This window comes from Zalophus californianus, chromosome 1, assembly GCF_009762305.2.
Source record: "Zalophus californianus isolate mZalCal1 chromosome 1, mZalCal1.pri.v2, whole genome shotgun sequence".
NCBI classification, from domain to species: domain Eukaryota; kingdom Metazoa; phylum Chordata; class Mammalia; order Carnivora; family Otariidae; genus Zalophus; species Zalophus californianus.
This window is the reverse complement of record NC_045595.1, coordinates 179390551-179404893: the sequence shown is the minus strand read 5'-3', so window position 1 is coordinate 179404893 and position 14343 is coordinate 179390551. Positions and strand designations below refer to the sequence as shown.

The following is a 14343-nucleotide window of genomic DNA, read 5'->3' as shown; positions in this document are numbered from 1 at the left end:
ATGAATAAGGTCACTTTTAGAAGTAATTATTCCCAAATGTAATTACAGATTTTTTTAAATCAAACATTTAGTATTTTTATTTGTAAATCAATAATTAATATATGTATATTAAAACTAAAAATTTAGACAATTTAATGTATAGGCATGGTGAGTGAAACTATTTGCAGATTTGAATGTTTTGTAAGTAGCATAATCACTGCATACTATACCCTGAATGTACATAACTTACTTTTAAGTGTCCTACTTAAATTTTTCAAAATCAGATACTTCTCTGAACTTAAAGGAAGTCAAAATCACTTAAAATATGAGGAGTACTGGTTAAGGATAAGCTTAAATATAAGCTTATCCAATTTAAATTACAATTTAATTTAAATTACATTAAAACCCAAATATAAAATATAAACAGAAGTGAAATTTTTATAAAGGGAAATATTTACTACTCCCCCTCCCAAAGCAGGTAAATTAACACTACAGAGTAGAAATCTACATGTACTGGGGTACTTTCTTGATTTGATAAGTGTAAGAAAATAATTTTATGTAGTTTAAATTTTTAGGGGTATATAATTAGAAATAGAGAATTCTACTTTTATAGGCATGTCCACTAATGGAAATAAGAGCACAATCATTTGAATTGGTTGTCTGCATACTGGGCAGGGCTTATTCCTTTTCTTTAGCTTCTTTGTACACATAAAGCAGGCCATAAGATGTCATGTTTTGCCATGAACAATACAACCATATTTAGGTTGACCTTGTCAAATCACACAAGGTTCAACGGCACTAAGGGGAAAACTAGATTCCACGATTTTTTCTTTGTCTTGTGTTTCTTCCCTCTCAAACTCTTTTATGTCTTCTTGGCTGCTATAAATGATGCTGTTAGAAGTTGATGACTGAGAACTATTCTCATTTTTTTGGGATTGGGAAGCTTGTGTGATTTGATCATCATTTTCCTCAGCACATGATTCTCTGGAATCATTCACTTTTTTTTTTTTTTTTTACAATCAGGGACATCAAAGCCCTCTTTTACTTGTGTTTAGCTTTCTAGTGTGTCTTTCTCAGGCATTTTCCTTTATCTTTCCCTTTATCTTCCTTTTATCTTCAAGAAGCCAATTCCCATGAAGGGCCCAATATCTGTTGCCATGAGGTAGAAGAGGAGGATTCCTTTCATTGCACGAAGTACACTTCCAATATTCCGCTAAGGAAATTTCAGGATCTTCTTCAAGATCCTGCCTGATACACAATTACTCAATATAGCGATGCCAAGGCAAACCAGTGTGATTGCTGACTGGAAGGGCCCATAAGGAGTGACAGATAAACTGTAGCTATGGGGAACTTGATTGCTTAAAGACTTTAGGTGTCATACAATTTTAAGAAAAAAGAAGGAGGAGGAAAAGGAGAAGGAGTGGGAGGAGCCATTATGAGGAATTGGCACAGACACAAAGAAACTAGAATTCATGGAGAGTTTTTGGGTAGGTTGCATCTAATGCAATTCTTTGCCTTTTAAATATCAAGTTTAGTACTTTCCCATATTTAGTGAGCTCTAAATTGTAAGAATCATCTTGAAGCTAAAACTATTCCTCCAGTCATAATTCCAAGGTAAATTATTTTGGAAGGATCAGGCACTCACTCACTTTCATCTCTTTCCTACTATGAGAATTAGTGGTAATAGCATATTATTTTTTCTTGGGGAAATATTTTCTGTTTTTCTGGGAAAATAAAAGTTTTTCTTGCTAAAGATTTCCTTTTAAAAATTTTGAGTTTCTATGGTAATTTTATATATTCCTACAGTTTTCAACTTAATTTTAGCTTAAAATTTACATGAAGTAATTTAAAGAAGGATTTTAAAACTGATTACATGAAAAAGATTGTTTTGAATTTCACGCCCCTATAAGGTTCATGTAAAGTGTATGAGGGGCAATTGATATCTTTAGTGTTCAAATAGAAAATTTTTCATTATTTTCATATATATTCACCATTTCTGACCTTTCTAATTTTGATATTTAATAAAGTTTAAGGATACTAGTATCATGTGAACATAAAAAATATATTAAATTTTTATTAAAACAAAGATATACAGAAAATATTACTTTGTCAAATTGTCTCACTATATTATCCTCCCATTGAGATAGAGAATCATCCACTGTATGCTATTTTCAGTTATTATGTGAGGTAGATGTTCTTGTGCAAAAATATCTATTTGTTGACATTTCTGTTTGTCTGCAATCCCACTTCAATGAGTAATCACATATTAGAAATATTAGGGGTGCCTGAGTGGCTCAGTCATTAAGTGTTTGCTTTTGGCTCAGGTCATGATCCCAGGGTCCTGGGATCGAGCCCGGCGGGAAGCCTGCTTCTCCCTCTTCCACTCCCCCTGCTTGTGTTCCCTCTCTTGCTGTGTCTTTCTCTGTAAAATAAATAAATAAAATCTTTAAAAAATAAAAAAAAGAAAGAAATATTAGGCAACTCACCAGTCACATTTTAAATCCTGTACACATACAGAAACATCTTCAAAAATAATATAATGAAGCAGTGCTTAAAATTTTGTCAGTCATTGCCACAAATATTTCTGTGAGATTCAGTAAAGTTTTAGGTGAAAGTTTTCATGTAAAAATATGTGAGCTATGTCTGAATATTTAAAGATTTAACAATTATCTTATCAAAAGCGATATTACTAAGAAGTTATGAAGTCAGAGTGGGGTGGGAACTCAGGATTTTCAACAGAGCCTAACATTTTCTTTTCCTTTCATTAGTGGCTTTCAGAAATATTTTAGCTATAGAACTCTTTTTTTCAAAAGAACACTAACATGAAAACCTAGTAAATAAAAATAGAAGTATTCTAGCTGAAATCAGATGTCCTATTATTCTTCTTTTTCTTTCCACATACCCACAACACCTGTTTTGTGGTATCTGGGGATCCCTCGGGTTCCTTGGAGAACTTTCATAACATTTTATTATTTCAAGTTGACAATTCAAGTAGGATGGGTTTTCAACTTATGTTCATTATAAATGTAATGTATTCACAATTAGTAATACTTATTTATCACAGTTATAAATGGATTCAGCAATCATAATTTTTTTTCAGCAGTAGATAACTGAAAGCCAGACTAACACTGGTTTTAAAAAAAACTAGAGGTTTATTGCTCTCTTCATATAACAAAAAAAGTAAAGGTAGGTAGCTACTGATGTTAGTTCAGTAGCTCAAAATTTGAGATGATTTCCTTACCTGTCTCTTTCATGGTCACAAAATTGTCCTGAGACTTCAAGCTTTAGAACCATCATTTAAGACAAAAAGAAACTTCCTTTATCAAGAAGACCCTTTCCCCAGAATCTCCTCAGCAAACTTCCACTTATGTCATATAACTCCTTACAGTGTTATATAGCAACTGCTACCTGAAAATGGTGATTGACAACATGCATACTTAGCTTTTCCAGCCTCATAATGGAGGTGAGATGAGAAAATTGAAACATGATTTTTGATAACCATTTAATGGTGTCTAACATAGTGATATTCAAAACTGAAGTAGAACTTATTAGATAATGTATATTTTTACACTTGGAAGTTATTAATTTTAATCTTTAATTTTAGTAATGAATTTTAATCTTTAATTTTAATTTAATTTTAATTCTTTAATCTTATAGTGGTGAGGATGTTATTGGTGATTCTATCCTTGTATTATTTTAAAATTACTGAGATTTCTTTTTTTTAAGATTTTATTTATTTATTTGAGAGAGAGAAAGAATGAGAGATAGAGAGCACGAGAGGGAAGGGGGTCAGAGGGAGAGGCAGACTCCCTGCTGAGCAGGGAGCCCGATGTGGGACTCGATCCCAGGACTCCAGGATCATGACCTGAGCTGAAGGCAGTCGTTTAACAAACTGAGCCATCCAGGTGCCCCAAAATTACTGAGATTTCTGAAAATAAATTTTAAAACCCTAGAATCCTTATTTTATAATTTTTTGTTTGTTTTTTAGATTTTAGGAAACTCAGAATTTTATTCCTGAAAACTAAATATAATCTTCACTTTGTATTCAATATATTTCTATAGTCTATCTATTTTTGGGACATGTCCTTCCATATTGTTTACAAATTCTCTATACATAGATTTGTCATATCCTGAAGGTTCCAAGTCTCTACAAATTTGTTTTTTTCCTTTACAGTTATTTTCCCCTTAGGTTTTTATGCAGGTTTCAAATTTGATAAGCAGTAATGTCTCATAGGATATACATATCTGAGACATATATACAAATCTGAACTATTGTGTGGTGGTAAATGATTAATCCAACAGACAATTCCATATGTAACCCTAATATTTTAAAATTACATTATCTTGGGACGCCTGGGTGGCTCAGTCGGTTAAGCGGCTGCCTTCAGCTCAGGTCATGATCCCAGGGCCCTGGGATTGAGGCCTGCTTCGGGGGTCCTTGCTCAGGAGCCTGCTTCTCCCTCTGCCTGCAGCTACCCCCTGCTTGTACTCTCGCTCACTCTCTCTCGCCCACGTGCTCTCTCTAGCAAATAAATAAATAAAATCTTCAAAAAAAATAAAAAATAAAATTACATTATCTTTTCAGCATAAGACAATCTGTAATCCTATCACTTGGTCCTTATTTGATTAATATGGACTAAATATCTGAAAATTCAGAAAGCTTTAAGTAATAGTTTGGATAACATTCAATTATACCATTTTAATTTTTCATGTACTAAAAAAAGTAATATCTTGAGAATTTCTTAGGTCTAGAAAGGTTTAAAAGAGACATAAATCCATATGGACATCGTCAATCATGATGAATGGTATGGGTGGCAAACCAAACAACAATCTAGTGGTCAAGCCAAGTATGTCATTAAATCATTGAGTCACTGGCATCGTTCAGCTGTGTTCCTCTTGTTGCTCTTAGTGACTGCATCAAATGGACTAGTTGACACTAATCCACTGTTGAGAACCCAGTGTATGGGGTGGGGGGACAGGTAAAACTGGCCTTCATAAAAATGTGAGTCCATTTACCATAATGACAAACAGTAGTGGAGTAGTGAGTAATGGAGTAGGACTTTATTCCCGGGGTGATAAAATCAGTAAACGAGGAGTGGAGATATATCAGAGGGAAAAAGTCTGCTCTGGGAGAATTTTAACTGGACATTTAAAATTTTTAGTTACAAATTAACTTAATTTTAATTAGAAATTAATTTCCAGCTTTATAATTGATTCATCACAGAGTACGTGGCCTAGTGCATTTAGGTCTTTTTAATTTGATATAGATAAACAAACATTTAACAAAAGTTTAGTGGTTTGCAACTTGATGGATTATAGTGCTTAAGAGAATCTGCCAAAAATCTGTGACTAGGAAAAATGGTACCTTTCTCCTTTTCTGTCTTAATATTTGTGGAGTACCTACTAGGGTATATACAATTTCATGTATAGTATCTAGTAAAATCCTTACAGCAATCCTGGGTATTTTGGAATTGCTATAATCACTTAATAAAGACTAAATTAAGGGCCAGAGATTTTTTTAAGAGACTTGCCAAATGGCACACAGTTTGTAAGTAGCAGAACTGGGATTGAAGCCTGTGTTCACCAGCTGCCAGAACCTGCAACTATTTTCAAGCCATGCCTGGCAAGTGAGAATCAAAAGCCAATAGTCATTGACCTATTGCAAAATAAAATAACTAAAGAACCAAATAAGAAGAAATGATCATAGGATGTGTCCTCTTCCCTCCCCCAAAACATATACAAAACAATTAGCAATGGTAGAAGAGATTTCATCTGGTAATGGAACTGGAATTTTCATTTGAAACAAAAAGAATTGAGTAGGCAAGAGTATGTAGCTCAGCTTCAAAAGCAGAGCCTTAACATAAAAGCATTTCAGTACTATGTGTGCTTTTTGCTCTTCTCCCTCTTCTAAGAACAGTACTGGTTAATCTTTACATAATGGTTCATTGATGATGATTCTTGCAAATAGTTGGATGTGAGCGTGGGCACAGGAAGCAGACAGAGATACTTTTAGAATGCTAAGGAAAAAGATAAAATAATACCTGCCTATTTAAAAAGTCACAAATAAATCTTACAAAAGGTAACAGAAAAAAACCGATTTAGTTTTAAAAATAAGAACAATGAAAGATATGTTTCTTTCTTCAAAGTTTTCCTTGATTTTGAATGAAAGAATATCATTATATGTAAAGTTCAGAAATTAATAGGTATTTCATTATTCTTATTTTTTACATAAGAAAACAGGGGCCTTGAGAAATTTTACTATTTGCTCAATATTGGTCAGCTTTTTAACAGGAAGAGCTTACTTTATAATTAAATTTTTAAAAGTCTTTTAATTTCTTTTTTTATGTACCTATTGTCTATTTTTTTATTTTATTATGTTATTGTCCATTTATTTTTTTATTTTATTATGTTATGTTAATCACCGTACATTACATCATTAGTTTTTGGTGTAGTGTTCCATGATTCATTGTTTGTGTATAACACCCAGTGCTCCATTCAGTACGTGCCCTCTTTAATACCCATCACAGGCTAACCCATCCCCTCACACCCCTCCCCTCTAGAACCCTCAGTTTGTTTCTCAGAGTCCATAGTTTCTCATGGTTCGTCTCCCCCTCCAATTTCCCCCCCTTCATTTTTCCCTTCCTACCATCTTCTTCTTCTTCTTCTTTTTTTTTTTTTTTGACATATAATGTATTATTTGTTTCAGAGGTACAGGTCTGTGATTCAACAGTCTTACACAATTCACAGCGCTTACCATAGCAAGTCTTTTAATTTCAGCGACTCTTTTTAATGATGGTTCCAATGTTATTAATTTAACATCCAATATGATAATTTATCAAAATGTCAATGTGTCCAGAACAAGATGTTCTAACCCCTGGTTAAGACTCAGCACATGGCTAAAAGTTAAGCTATATATCCTTGTTGACCAAAACATATGCCTCATGCATATTTGGCATGAGCATATCAAAAACTTGATATATCACTTCTTGTCTATACAAAAGCTAGACTTTGAGATATACCCATAAGCATTTTATAGAATTAAAACCAAGGTGCAGTAAAATTTAAGAAAAATTTTAAAGTTTTATTTCCACATTCCTTGGAGAGCTTCTGAGAGCTCAAGAGATCAAAACAAATTACACTTCATTTCTCCTTTGCTCCTGGAGACTTTCATAAGGAGAAATCAGTCTCAACTGAATGTCAAAGGCATTCAAGGTAAAAAGTAAAAAATGCACTGCCTAAGAAATTTATGAGCCATTCTACTTATATTCTTGTGTGATGCTAATAATACAATAAAACCACGTATTTTATAGAAGTTTACAATGCCCTTTCTTATATTGTCTAGTCTGATTCTCAAAACCACTCCATAAGTGAATACCATGTTTCAAAGTTTCAGCTTGTGCTTATGCATTCACAGACAACTAATACTTTTTAAAAGCTTACGAAAAAATGTACTCCTTCCCTTTGCACTAATAATCATAATAATAACAGATAACTCATATTTACTGAGTTTTAGTTTGTAATGGGCACTGTTCTAAGTCCCTAACAGTGTCTTATCTAATCAATGCACTTTTATATACCTAATTATGGCTTTTTTACTGATAGGAAAATTGAGGCATAATAATATTTATAACTTCCTGGGGTTATAAAATCAGTAAATGAGGAGGCAGATGTTGAACTCAGGCAGGAAGTTCATCTCCAGAGTTTCTACTCCATAACCAGAAAATTATCTTCTTTCTCATCCTGAAGATGTACTAGAGAAATATCTCAAAAACAAAACAAAGCAAAACAAAAAACAGCAAAATGTTGCAATTTTGAACTTTTCTGGTTTTTGGATGAAACTTTATTTCTTAAGTTTGTTTTGTCACCCAAGTCTGCTGATGATGCTCACCAAAGTTGTAATCCACATAAGAATTTTGAAGTTCTCATTAATAGATGACTTTCATGTTAGAATAGGAGGTGTTGCACCTTATGTAAATGTGACATATATAAATGAGCCAAGTAATTTATATTCTTTTTGATATCAATATATTTATAAGAAGGCATGATGAATCATGATCTGAGGAGTAAAGAATAAACAATTTATTAACTTAAAAGGAAGCTAGGAATTAGAAGAATTTTAAGCGTTTGAAGAGATGCCTCAATGTGCCTGAATCAAATAAATACAGTGGAACAAGTACACTATTTTACAGACAAGGATTGATGTTTTGGGGGAGGGAAATATGGTCGTTAATTTTTTCCAGGGGTCCAGTGATGTTGGCATGTTGAGATATACCTACTCAGGTGAAGGATAAATTGTTGCATCTGGCCTCTTCTACAACCAAGAAAGAGACACAATGCCTATGGGCTTCTTCAGATTTTGGAAGCAATATATGACTCAGTTGTGTGTGTTACTCTGGCCCATTTACCAAATGACCAAAAAGCAGCTATCCTCAGTGGGAACCTGTCTTAAGTCAGCTCAGGTTGCTATAGCAAAATACCATCAACTGGCTTATATACAACATAAATTAACCATCCACATATTGTGGCTAAAGCTTCAACATATGAATTTGTTTTGGTGGGGGGGCACAAATATTTAGTTATTAATGGGCCCAGAACAAGAGAAGGCTCTGTGGCAAGTCCAGACTGCCGTGCAAGCTACTCTGCCTCTTGGGCCATTTAATCCAGAAGATGCAATGGTGTTTGAAGAATCAGAGGCAGATAAGGATGTTATTTGGCAGGCCCCTATAGGTGAATTACAACATATGATTTTGAGCAAGGCCGCACCATCATCTACAGATAAATAGTTTTCTTTTGAGAAACTGCACTTGTCAGCAGTTGGGCCTTAGTAGAAATTGAATGCTTAACCACAGGACACGAAGTTACCATGCAACCTGATCTGCGTGTCATAAATTGGGTGTTATATGAGTGATCAAGCCATAAAGTTTGGAATGCACAGCAATATTCCATCATCAAGTGAAAGTGATATTGTACATGATCAGGCTTGAACAGACACTGAAGGCACAAGAAATTATAAGAAGTAGCCCAAACACAAATGGTCCCCATTCCTGCTATATTGTCTTCTTTTTCTTTCCTCTCTTGTTCCCTTATTATGTAACATAAAAGGTATTGATTTTATATCATAGTATTTAAGAATTGTTAATTTTACATTATAGCATTTAGTTCTGGGATATGAAGACGGGTAATAAACCCACTCAAGGACTTTATCTCCTTTTCTGGGCAAGAGGTTAATGGGTTTTTGTTGTAAGGAGGATAGTTTTATCATGTAAACCAGTCTTATGACTTTATTATTTTCTTTCTTTGAAGATTAAGTATGGTTTATGGGGATGCATATGATTGCCAAGTTGACAAGGAGTGGACTTGTGATAGTTAATCTTCTATGTCATCTTGGCTGGTCACAAGGTGCCCAGATTAAACAGTATTTTGGGGTGTGGCTGTGGGCAAGTTTCCAGATTAGATTAGCATTTGAATTGGCAGACTTAGTAGATTGCCCTCCCTAGTGTGAGTGGGCATTATCCAATCTGTTGAGGATGTGAGTAGAATACTGGCAGAGAAAGGAGAAATGTCCCCCTTTTTGCTTCCTGTGTGTCTGCTGAGATCTTTGCTTGGCACACCTCATCTCACCTTCTCTGGCCCTCAAGATGGGATTTAAACCATCAATTTCCCTGGTTCTCAGGCTTTTGGACACAGACTTAATTATACCACCAGCTTTCTTGGGTCTTCAGCTTGCCGACAACAGACCATGAGATTTTGTCTCTAAGATCACATGAGCCAATTCTTTTTTTTATCTTTTTTTTTTTTTGACAGAGAGAGACACAGTGAGAGAGGAAACACAAGCAGGGGGAGTGGGAGAGGAAGAAGTAGGCTTCCCACGGGGTAGGGAACCTGATGTGGGGCTCTCTCCCAGCACCCTGGGATCATGACCTGAGCTGAAGGCAGACACTTAATGACTGAGCCACCCAGGCACCATGACATAAGCCAATTCTTCATATTAAGCCTCCTTTTATATAAATCCTGTTGGTTTTATTTATACCTTACTAGCTCCATTTCTTTATAGAACCCTAACAAATAGTCTGCTATTAGGGAGATATTATATGAGTGAATCTTAGTGTTTGAAGCATATAACTCCTGAATGAGTTGGTGCTTCACTAATAATTTTATGGCTCACCACCCATCGTAAATTCAGGGATGTACTTGCCCATACCTGGGATTAGCACTGGTTCTAGAAATTTTATTTTCTAAATTTGGAAACCTTCACTTCCCTTAGTATTTTAGGGAGAAAAAGAGGGCAATATAGGATCTGGATTTCTATATTGCACTGATATCTAACTAATGATGTGAAGTTGCTGGTTGAGGAGAATATAGGGAGCTGGAAGGAATTTAATTATCTAATCTACTAGATTCCTTGAGTAAGATGCCTAGACTCAAACCCAGCAGCATCATATTCAGTGGAAATAAACTTTAAAAAATTGGATCATACATGTGGTACACACACACACACAAACACACACACACACACACACACACACACACAAACACCATGGAATATTATGCAGTCAAAAAAAGAAGGAAATCTTGTCATGCTATAACAAGGATGAACCTCAAGGACACTATGCTAAGTAAAACAAGCCAATCACAAAAGGACATACATTATATAATTCCATCAATTGAAGTACCTAAAGTAACAAAAATCATAGGGAAAACAAAGGAAGTAGAAAGATGCCAAGGGCTAGGGGAGATGTGAGGGAGAATTAGTGCTTATTGAGTAAAAAGTTTTAACTTTGTAAGATGAAAAAGTTCTAGAAATCGGCTGCACCGTGAATAAACTAAGCACTACTGATCTCTGAACTTTAAGATGTTTAAAATGGTAAATTTAGTGTTATGTTTTTACCAAAATTAAAAATAACATTTTTGAAGATTGGATCTAAAATGAGTGGGAAAATTTCTGACAAAAGAATACTTTTAATATTATTACAATTCCTACAATTAATATAGTCTTGCTGAAACACAATATAGAACAGATAAAAAATGGTAAAAATTCAATTTGTTTCTTTTTAAAATGGCTAGGACAAATTTAACTAATTATCCAAAATCAGATTGACATTAATGATCACAATATGAATACTATCATTTAACATTTCAAATCACTATTGGTCAAAAAGCCAAGTGTAGCTAATAAGATTGGAATTTGGTTTAATTATACAAAAATCTTAAAAAAATGGAAAATTCATCTCTACAAAGAACTGATATTTATCTATCTCTAATAGTTGCAGTGAATGAGAGTTGATGCCTAATATAGTAGCTGGCAAGAAATTTGCAACTAATAATCAATGAACCCTTTTTTTATTAACCTAAATGTATATGTGTCATAAGATTAAATGATGAGATTTCTAAGACATCAGTCAATAAATGTTCTGTGTGGTATACCTAGGACTAAAACCAACCAAACAAACAAAAATCACATGAAAAAATGATACCTTGTAAAAATATTTGTTATCGTGCTGAACTTCAACCATATTAAATACAACATAGAAAATATAGGTTGACTCTCAACAGCAATCACCCTGTCTTTATTTGCTTCATTACGTAAATATTACATGGGAAGAATTGCTTTTTATTTCATCAATTCACTCTTCAATCCAATTACTGTTGTGTTATGTAGACTTGCAGTTCAAGCGAGGATAATATTAACCATGATACTATGGGGGGGAAGTTTGAAAATCTCTGTAATTATCTATTTTTCAGGAATTAGTCATGCTATATTTTAACAATTAATCATTAAACAATTTAAAAACCATCCATAAACTCACACATTAAATAGTTTAAAACACATTATAAGGACATATAAACTACTTTATAAGAACATGCATAATAGTCCATGATATAATGCACTAAGTAGTAGTTTCTTAAGGCTCCATTTAAAAAGTACCACAAACTTGGTGGCTTAAAACAACAGAAATATTGCCTCATAGTCGTGGACACTAGAAATCTGAATTAAGGTATCAGCAGGACTATGCTCTTTATAATGGCTCTAAGAGGAGAATCCTTCCTTGCTCCTAGCTTCTAGGGTCTGCCAGCAATTCTTGGCATTTCTTAGCTTACAGATGCTTCACTTAAGGCAATGACTGTTTTCTCCCTATTGTGTCTTCACATTATCTTCCTTTTGTGTATGTCTGTGTTCCAATTCCCCCTTTATATAAAGATATCAGTTATACTGGATTATGGCTCACTCTAATGACCTCATTTTAACTTGATTACCTGTATAAAGACCCTATTTCCAAATACAGTCACACTGAAGTAGAAGGGGTTAGAACTTCAACATCTCTTTTTTGGGGGAAATCTATCAATACATAACAATGAGCTACAACTGAAGCAATAGATTATAGTCCAGGAGTTTTCAACATTAAAATTTTTAGGGGTGCCTGGGTGGCTCAGTTGGTTAAGCATCTGCCTTCAGCTCAGGTCATGATCTCAGGGTGCTGGGATTGAGACCCCTGTCGGGATTTCTGCTCAGTGGGGAGCCTGCTTCTCCTTCTCCTGCTGCCCTTCTCCCCTGCTCCTGTGCCCTCTCTCTCTCTCTTTCTCTTGCTCACTCTTGCTCTATCTCAAATAAATAAATAATTAATTTTAAAATTATTTTTAAGATCTTTTATAGTATGTTAAAATAGCTTTATTGAAGAAACTACATGAGAGAAATTGCAGCTTATAACTTGTAGGAATAACAGTGAGATAATATCTATACCATATGTCATCTAAAATATAGGAATCCCTTTGAAAAAATAAACTTCTTAAAATCTGTCTTTTGAAACTCTAAACTGAGTCAGAAAAACAAATTATCATCATTAAATATTAGTTTACTACCTTGTTGTAGATTGAATAGTTCTCTCCCTCCACCCCCAAATTTGTGTCTATCCATAATCACAAAATGTGATTTTATTTAGCAATAGAGTCTTTAAAGATGTAATTAAGGTAAAGATCCAGATGAGATCATTCTGGAGTAAGATGGAGCTAAATCCAATGGAAGTGTCCCTGTAAGAGATAGAAACAAGCAGACACATAGAGAAGAAGGTTATGTAAACACTGAAACAAAGATTTGAGTTATGCTGCCACAAACTAAGGAACATCAGAAGTCACCCAAAGCTGGAAAAGGCAATAAAGGATCTACCTCCAAAGCATTTGGAGAAAGAGTGGCCCTGCCAACACTTTGATTTTCAACTTCCATCCCCGAGATTATGAGAGAATAAATTTCTGGGTTTTTTTGGCGCTAAATTTGTGATTTGTTTGGCAGCCCTGGGAATCTACTACATCTCTTATGCCTTAATGGAGAAACGTGTGGAAAGATGAAAAGCAAAGAGCTGATATTTTCTACCCAGAAGGTTTATAATATGATAAGGCAAAACTAAGAAATACATAAATAATACCCAACCAAATTATTCAAAACTTCCCAGGTGTTCATGAACACTCATTCTTCAGGCCATTTCTTCTTCCATATGGGAGGAGAACCAAATGCACTGTTCATAGCTCTGTTAAGTGGAGTGGTTTCCCTTCAATTTTTTTTTTTTTTCTGGGCCTTGCTTGTTTGAACCACATTATAGCAGCTGTTTGCTTTCAATCACCACCAATATAGTGAGCTAAACCATGTGTGAACCCGGACAAATTTATTTTTCTCCTGATAATTTATCATAAGTAAACCCTGATGATGCCAACCCCAGTGTGAGCTGATGGAAAAGTTTCTATAAAAGAGATATTTGACTAGGTAGTCTGGGCCATGTTCATGTAACTTACTTGTGCCCTCTATATATTGCTCAGGCCCAATCCTGAATGTAATATTTCTGTAGGGACCAGCTTTATGACTATATGTATCTAATGATACCAGCTCCTGATGAGAAGCTTCAGCCATGTATACACTTGATAAGTGGCAGGGCATTCCATCTCTACTAGGGCCTATTCATATGCCAGGAGCTGCTTCTCAACTGGTGAGTGACATGTTGAAGTGTCCTAACATAATCTAGACCTCACTCAAAACTGACAGCATTTTGAGGCACACAACAACAACAACAACAACAAAATCAGAACAGTATTTTATTAGTGTATATATTTTGCCTTCAGAATCTAAAATGGCTCACCAAATGCAGTGCCTCTTTCTTAATTGTACAGGATATAAAGTGAAATATACTGTTTTCACATTAAAAGGGAAGTTTCAGGAAACCTCAGATGACTGGACTCCTAAAAACTTTAAATTGTTCCAATATGACAGGCTTCTAAATCTGTGTATGTTCATCTCCCATCCTGTGGCACATATATATTTTATACTATATCCAGAACACTTGCTATTTCCTTTCTAAATTGTCTAATTAGCATGGTGTC

General features: G+C 34.5%; 1 pseudogene; it reads right to left on the bottom strand.

The window, feature by feature from the left end:
* Positions 1 to 542: 542 nt before the first annotated feature.
* Positions 543 to 3273, bottom strand: LOC113915876 (annotated as a pseudogene).
* Between the last annotated feature and the right edge of the window lie 11070 nt (positions 3274 to 14343).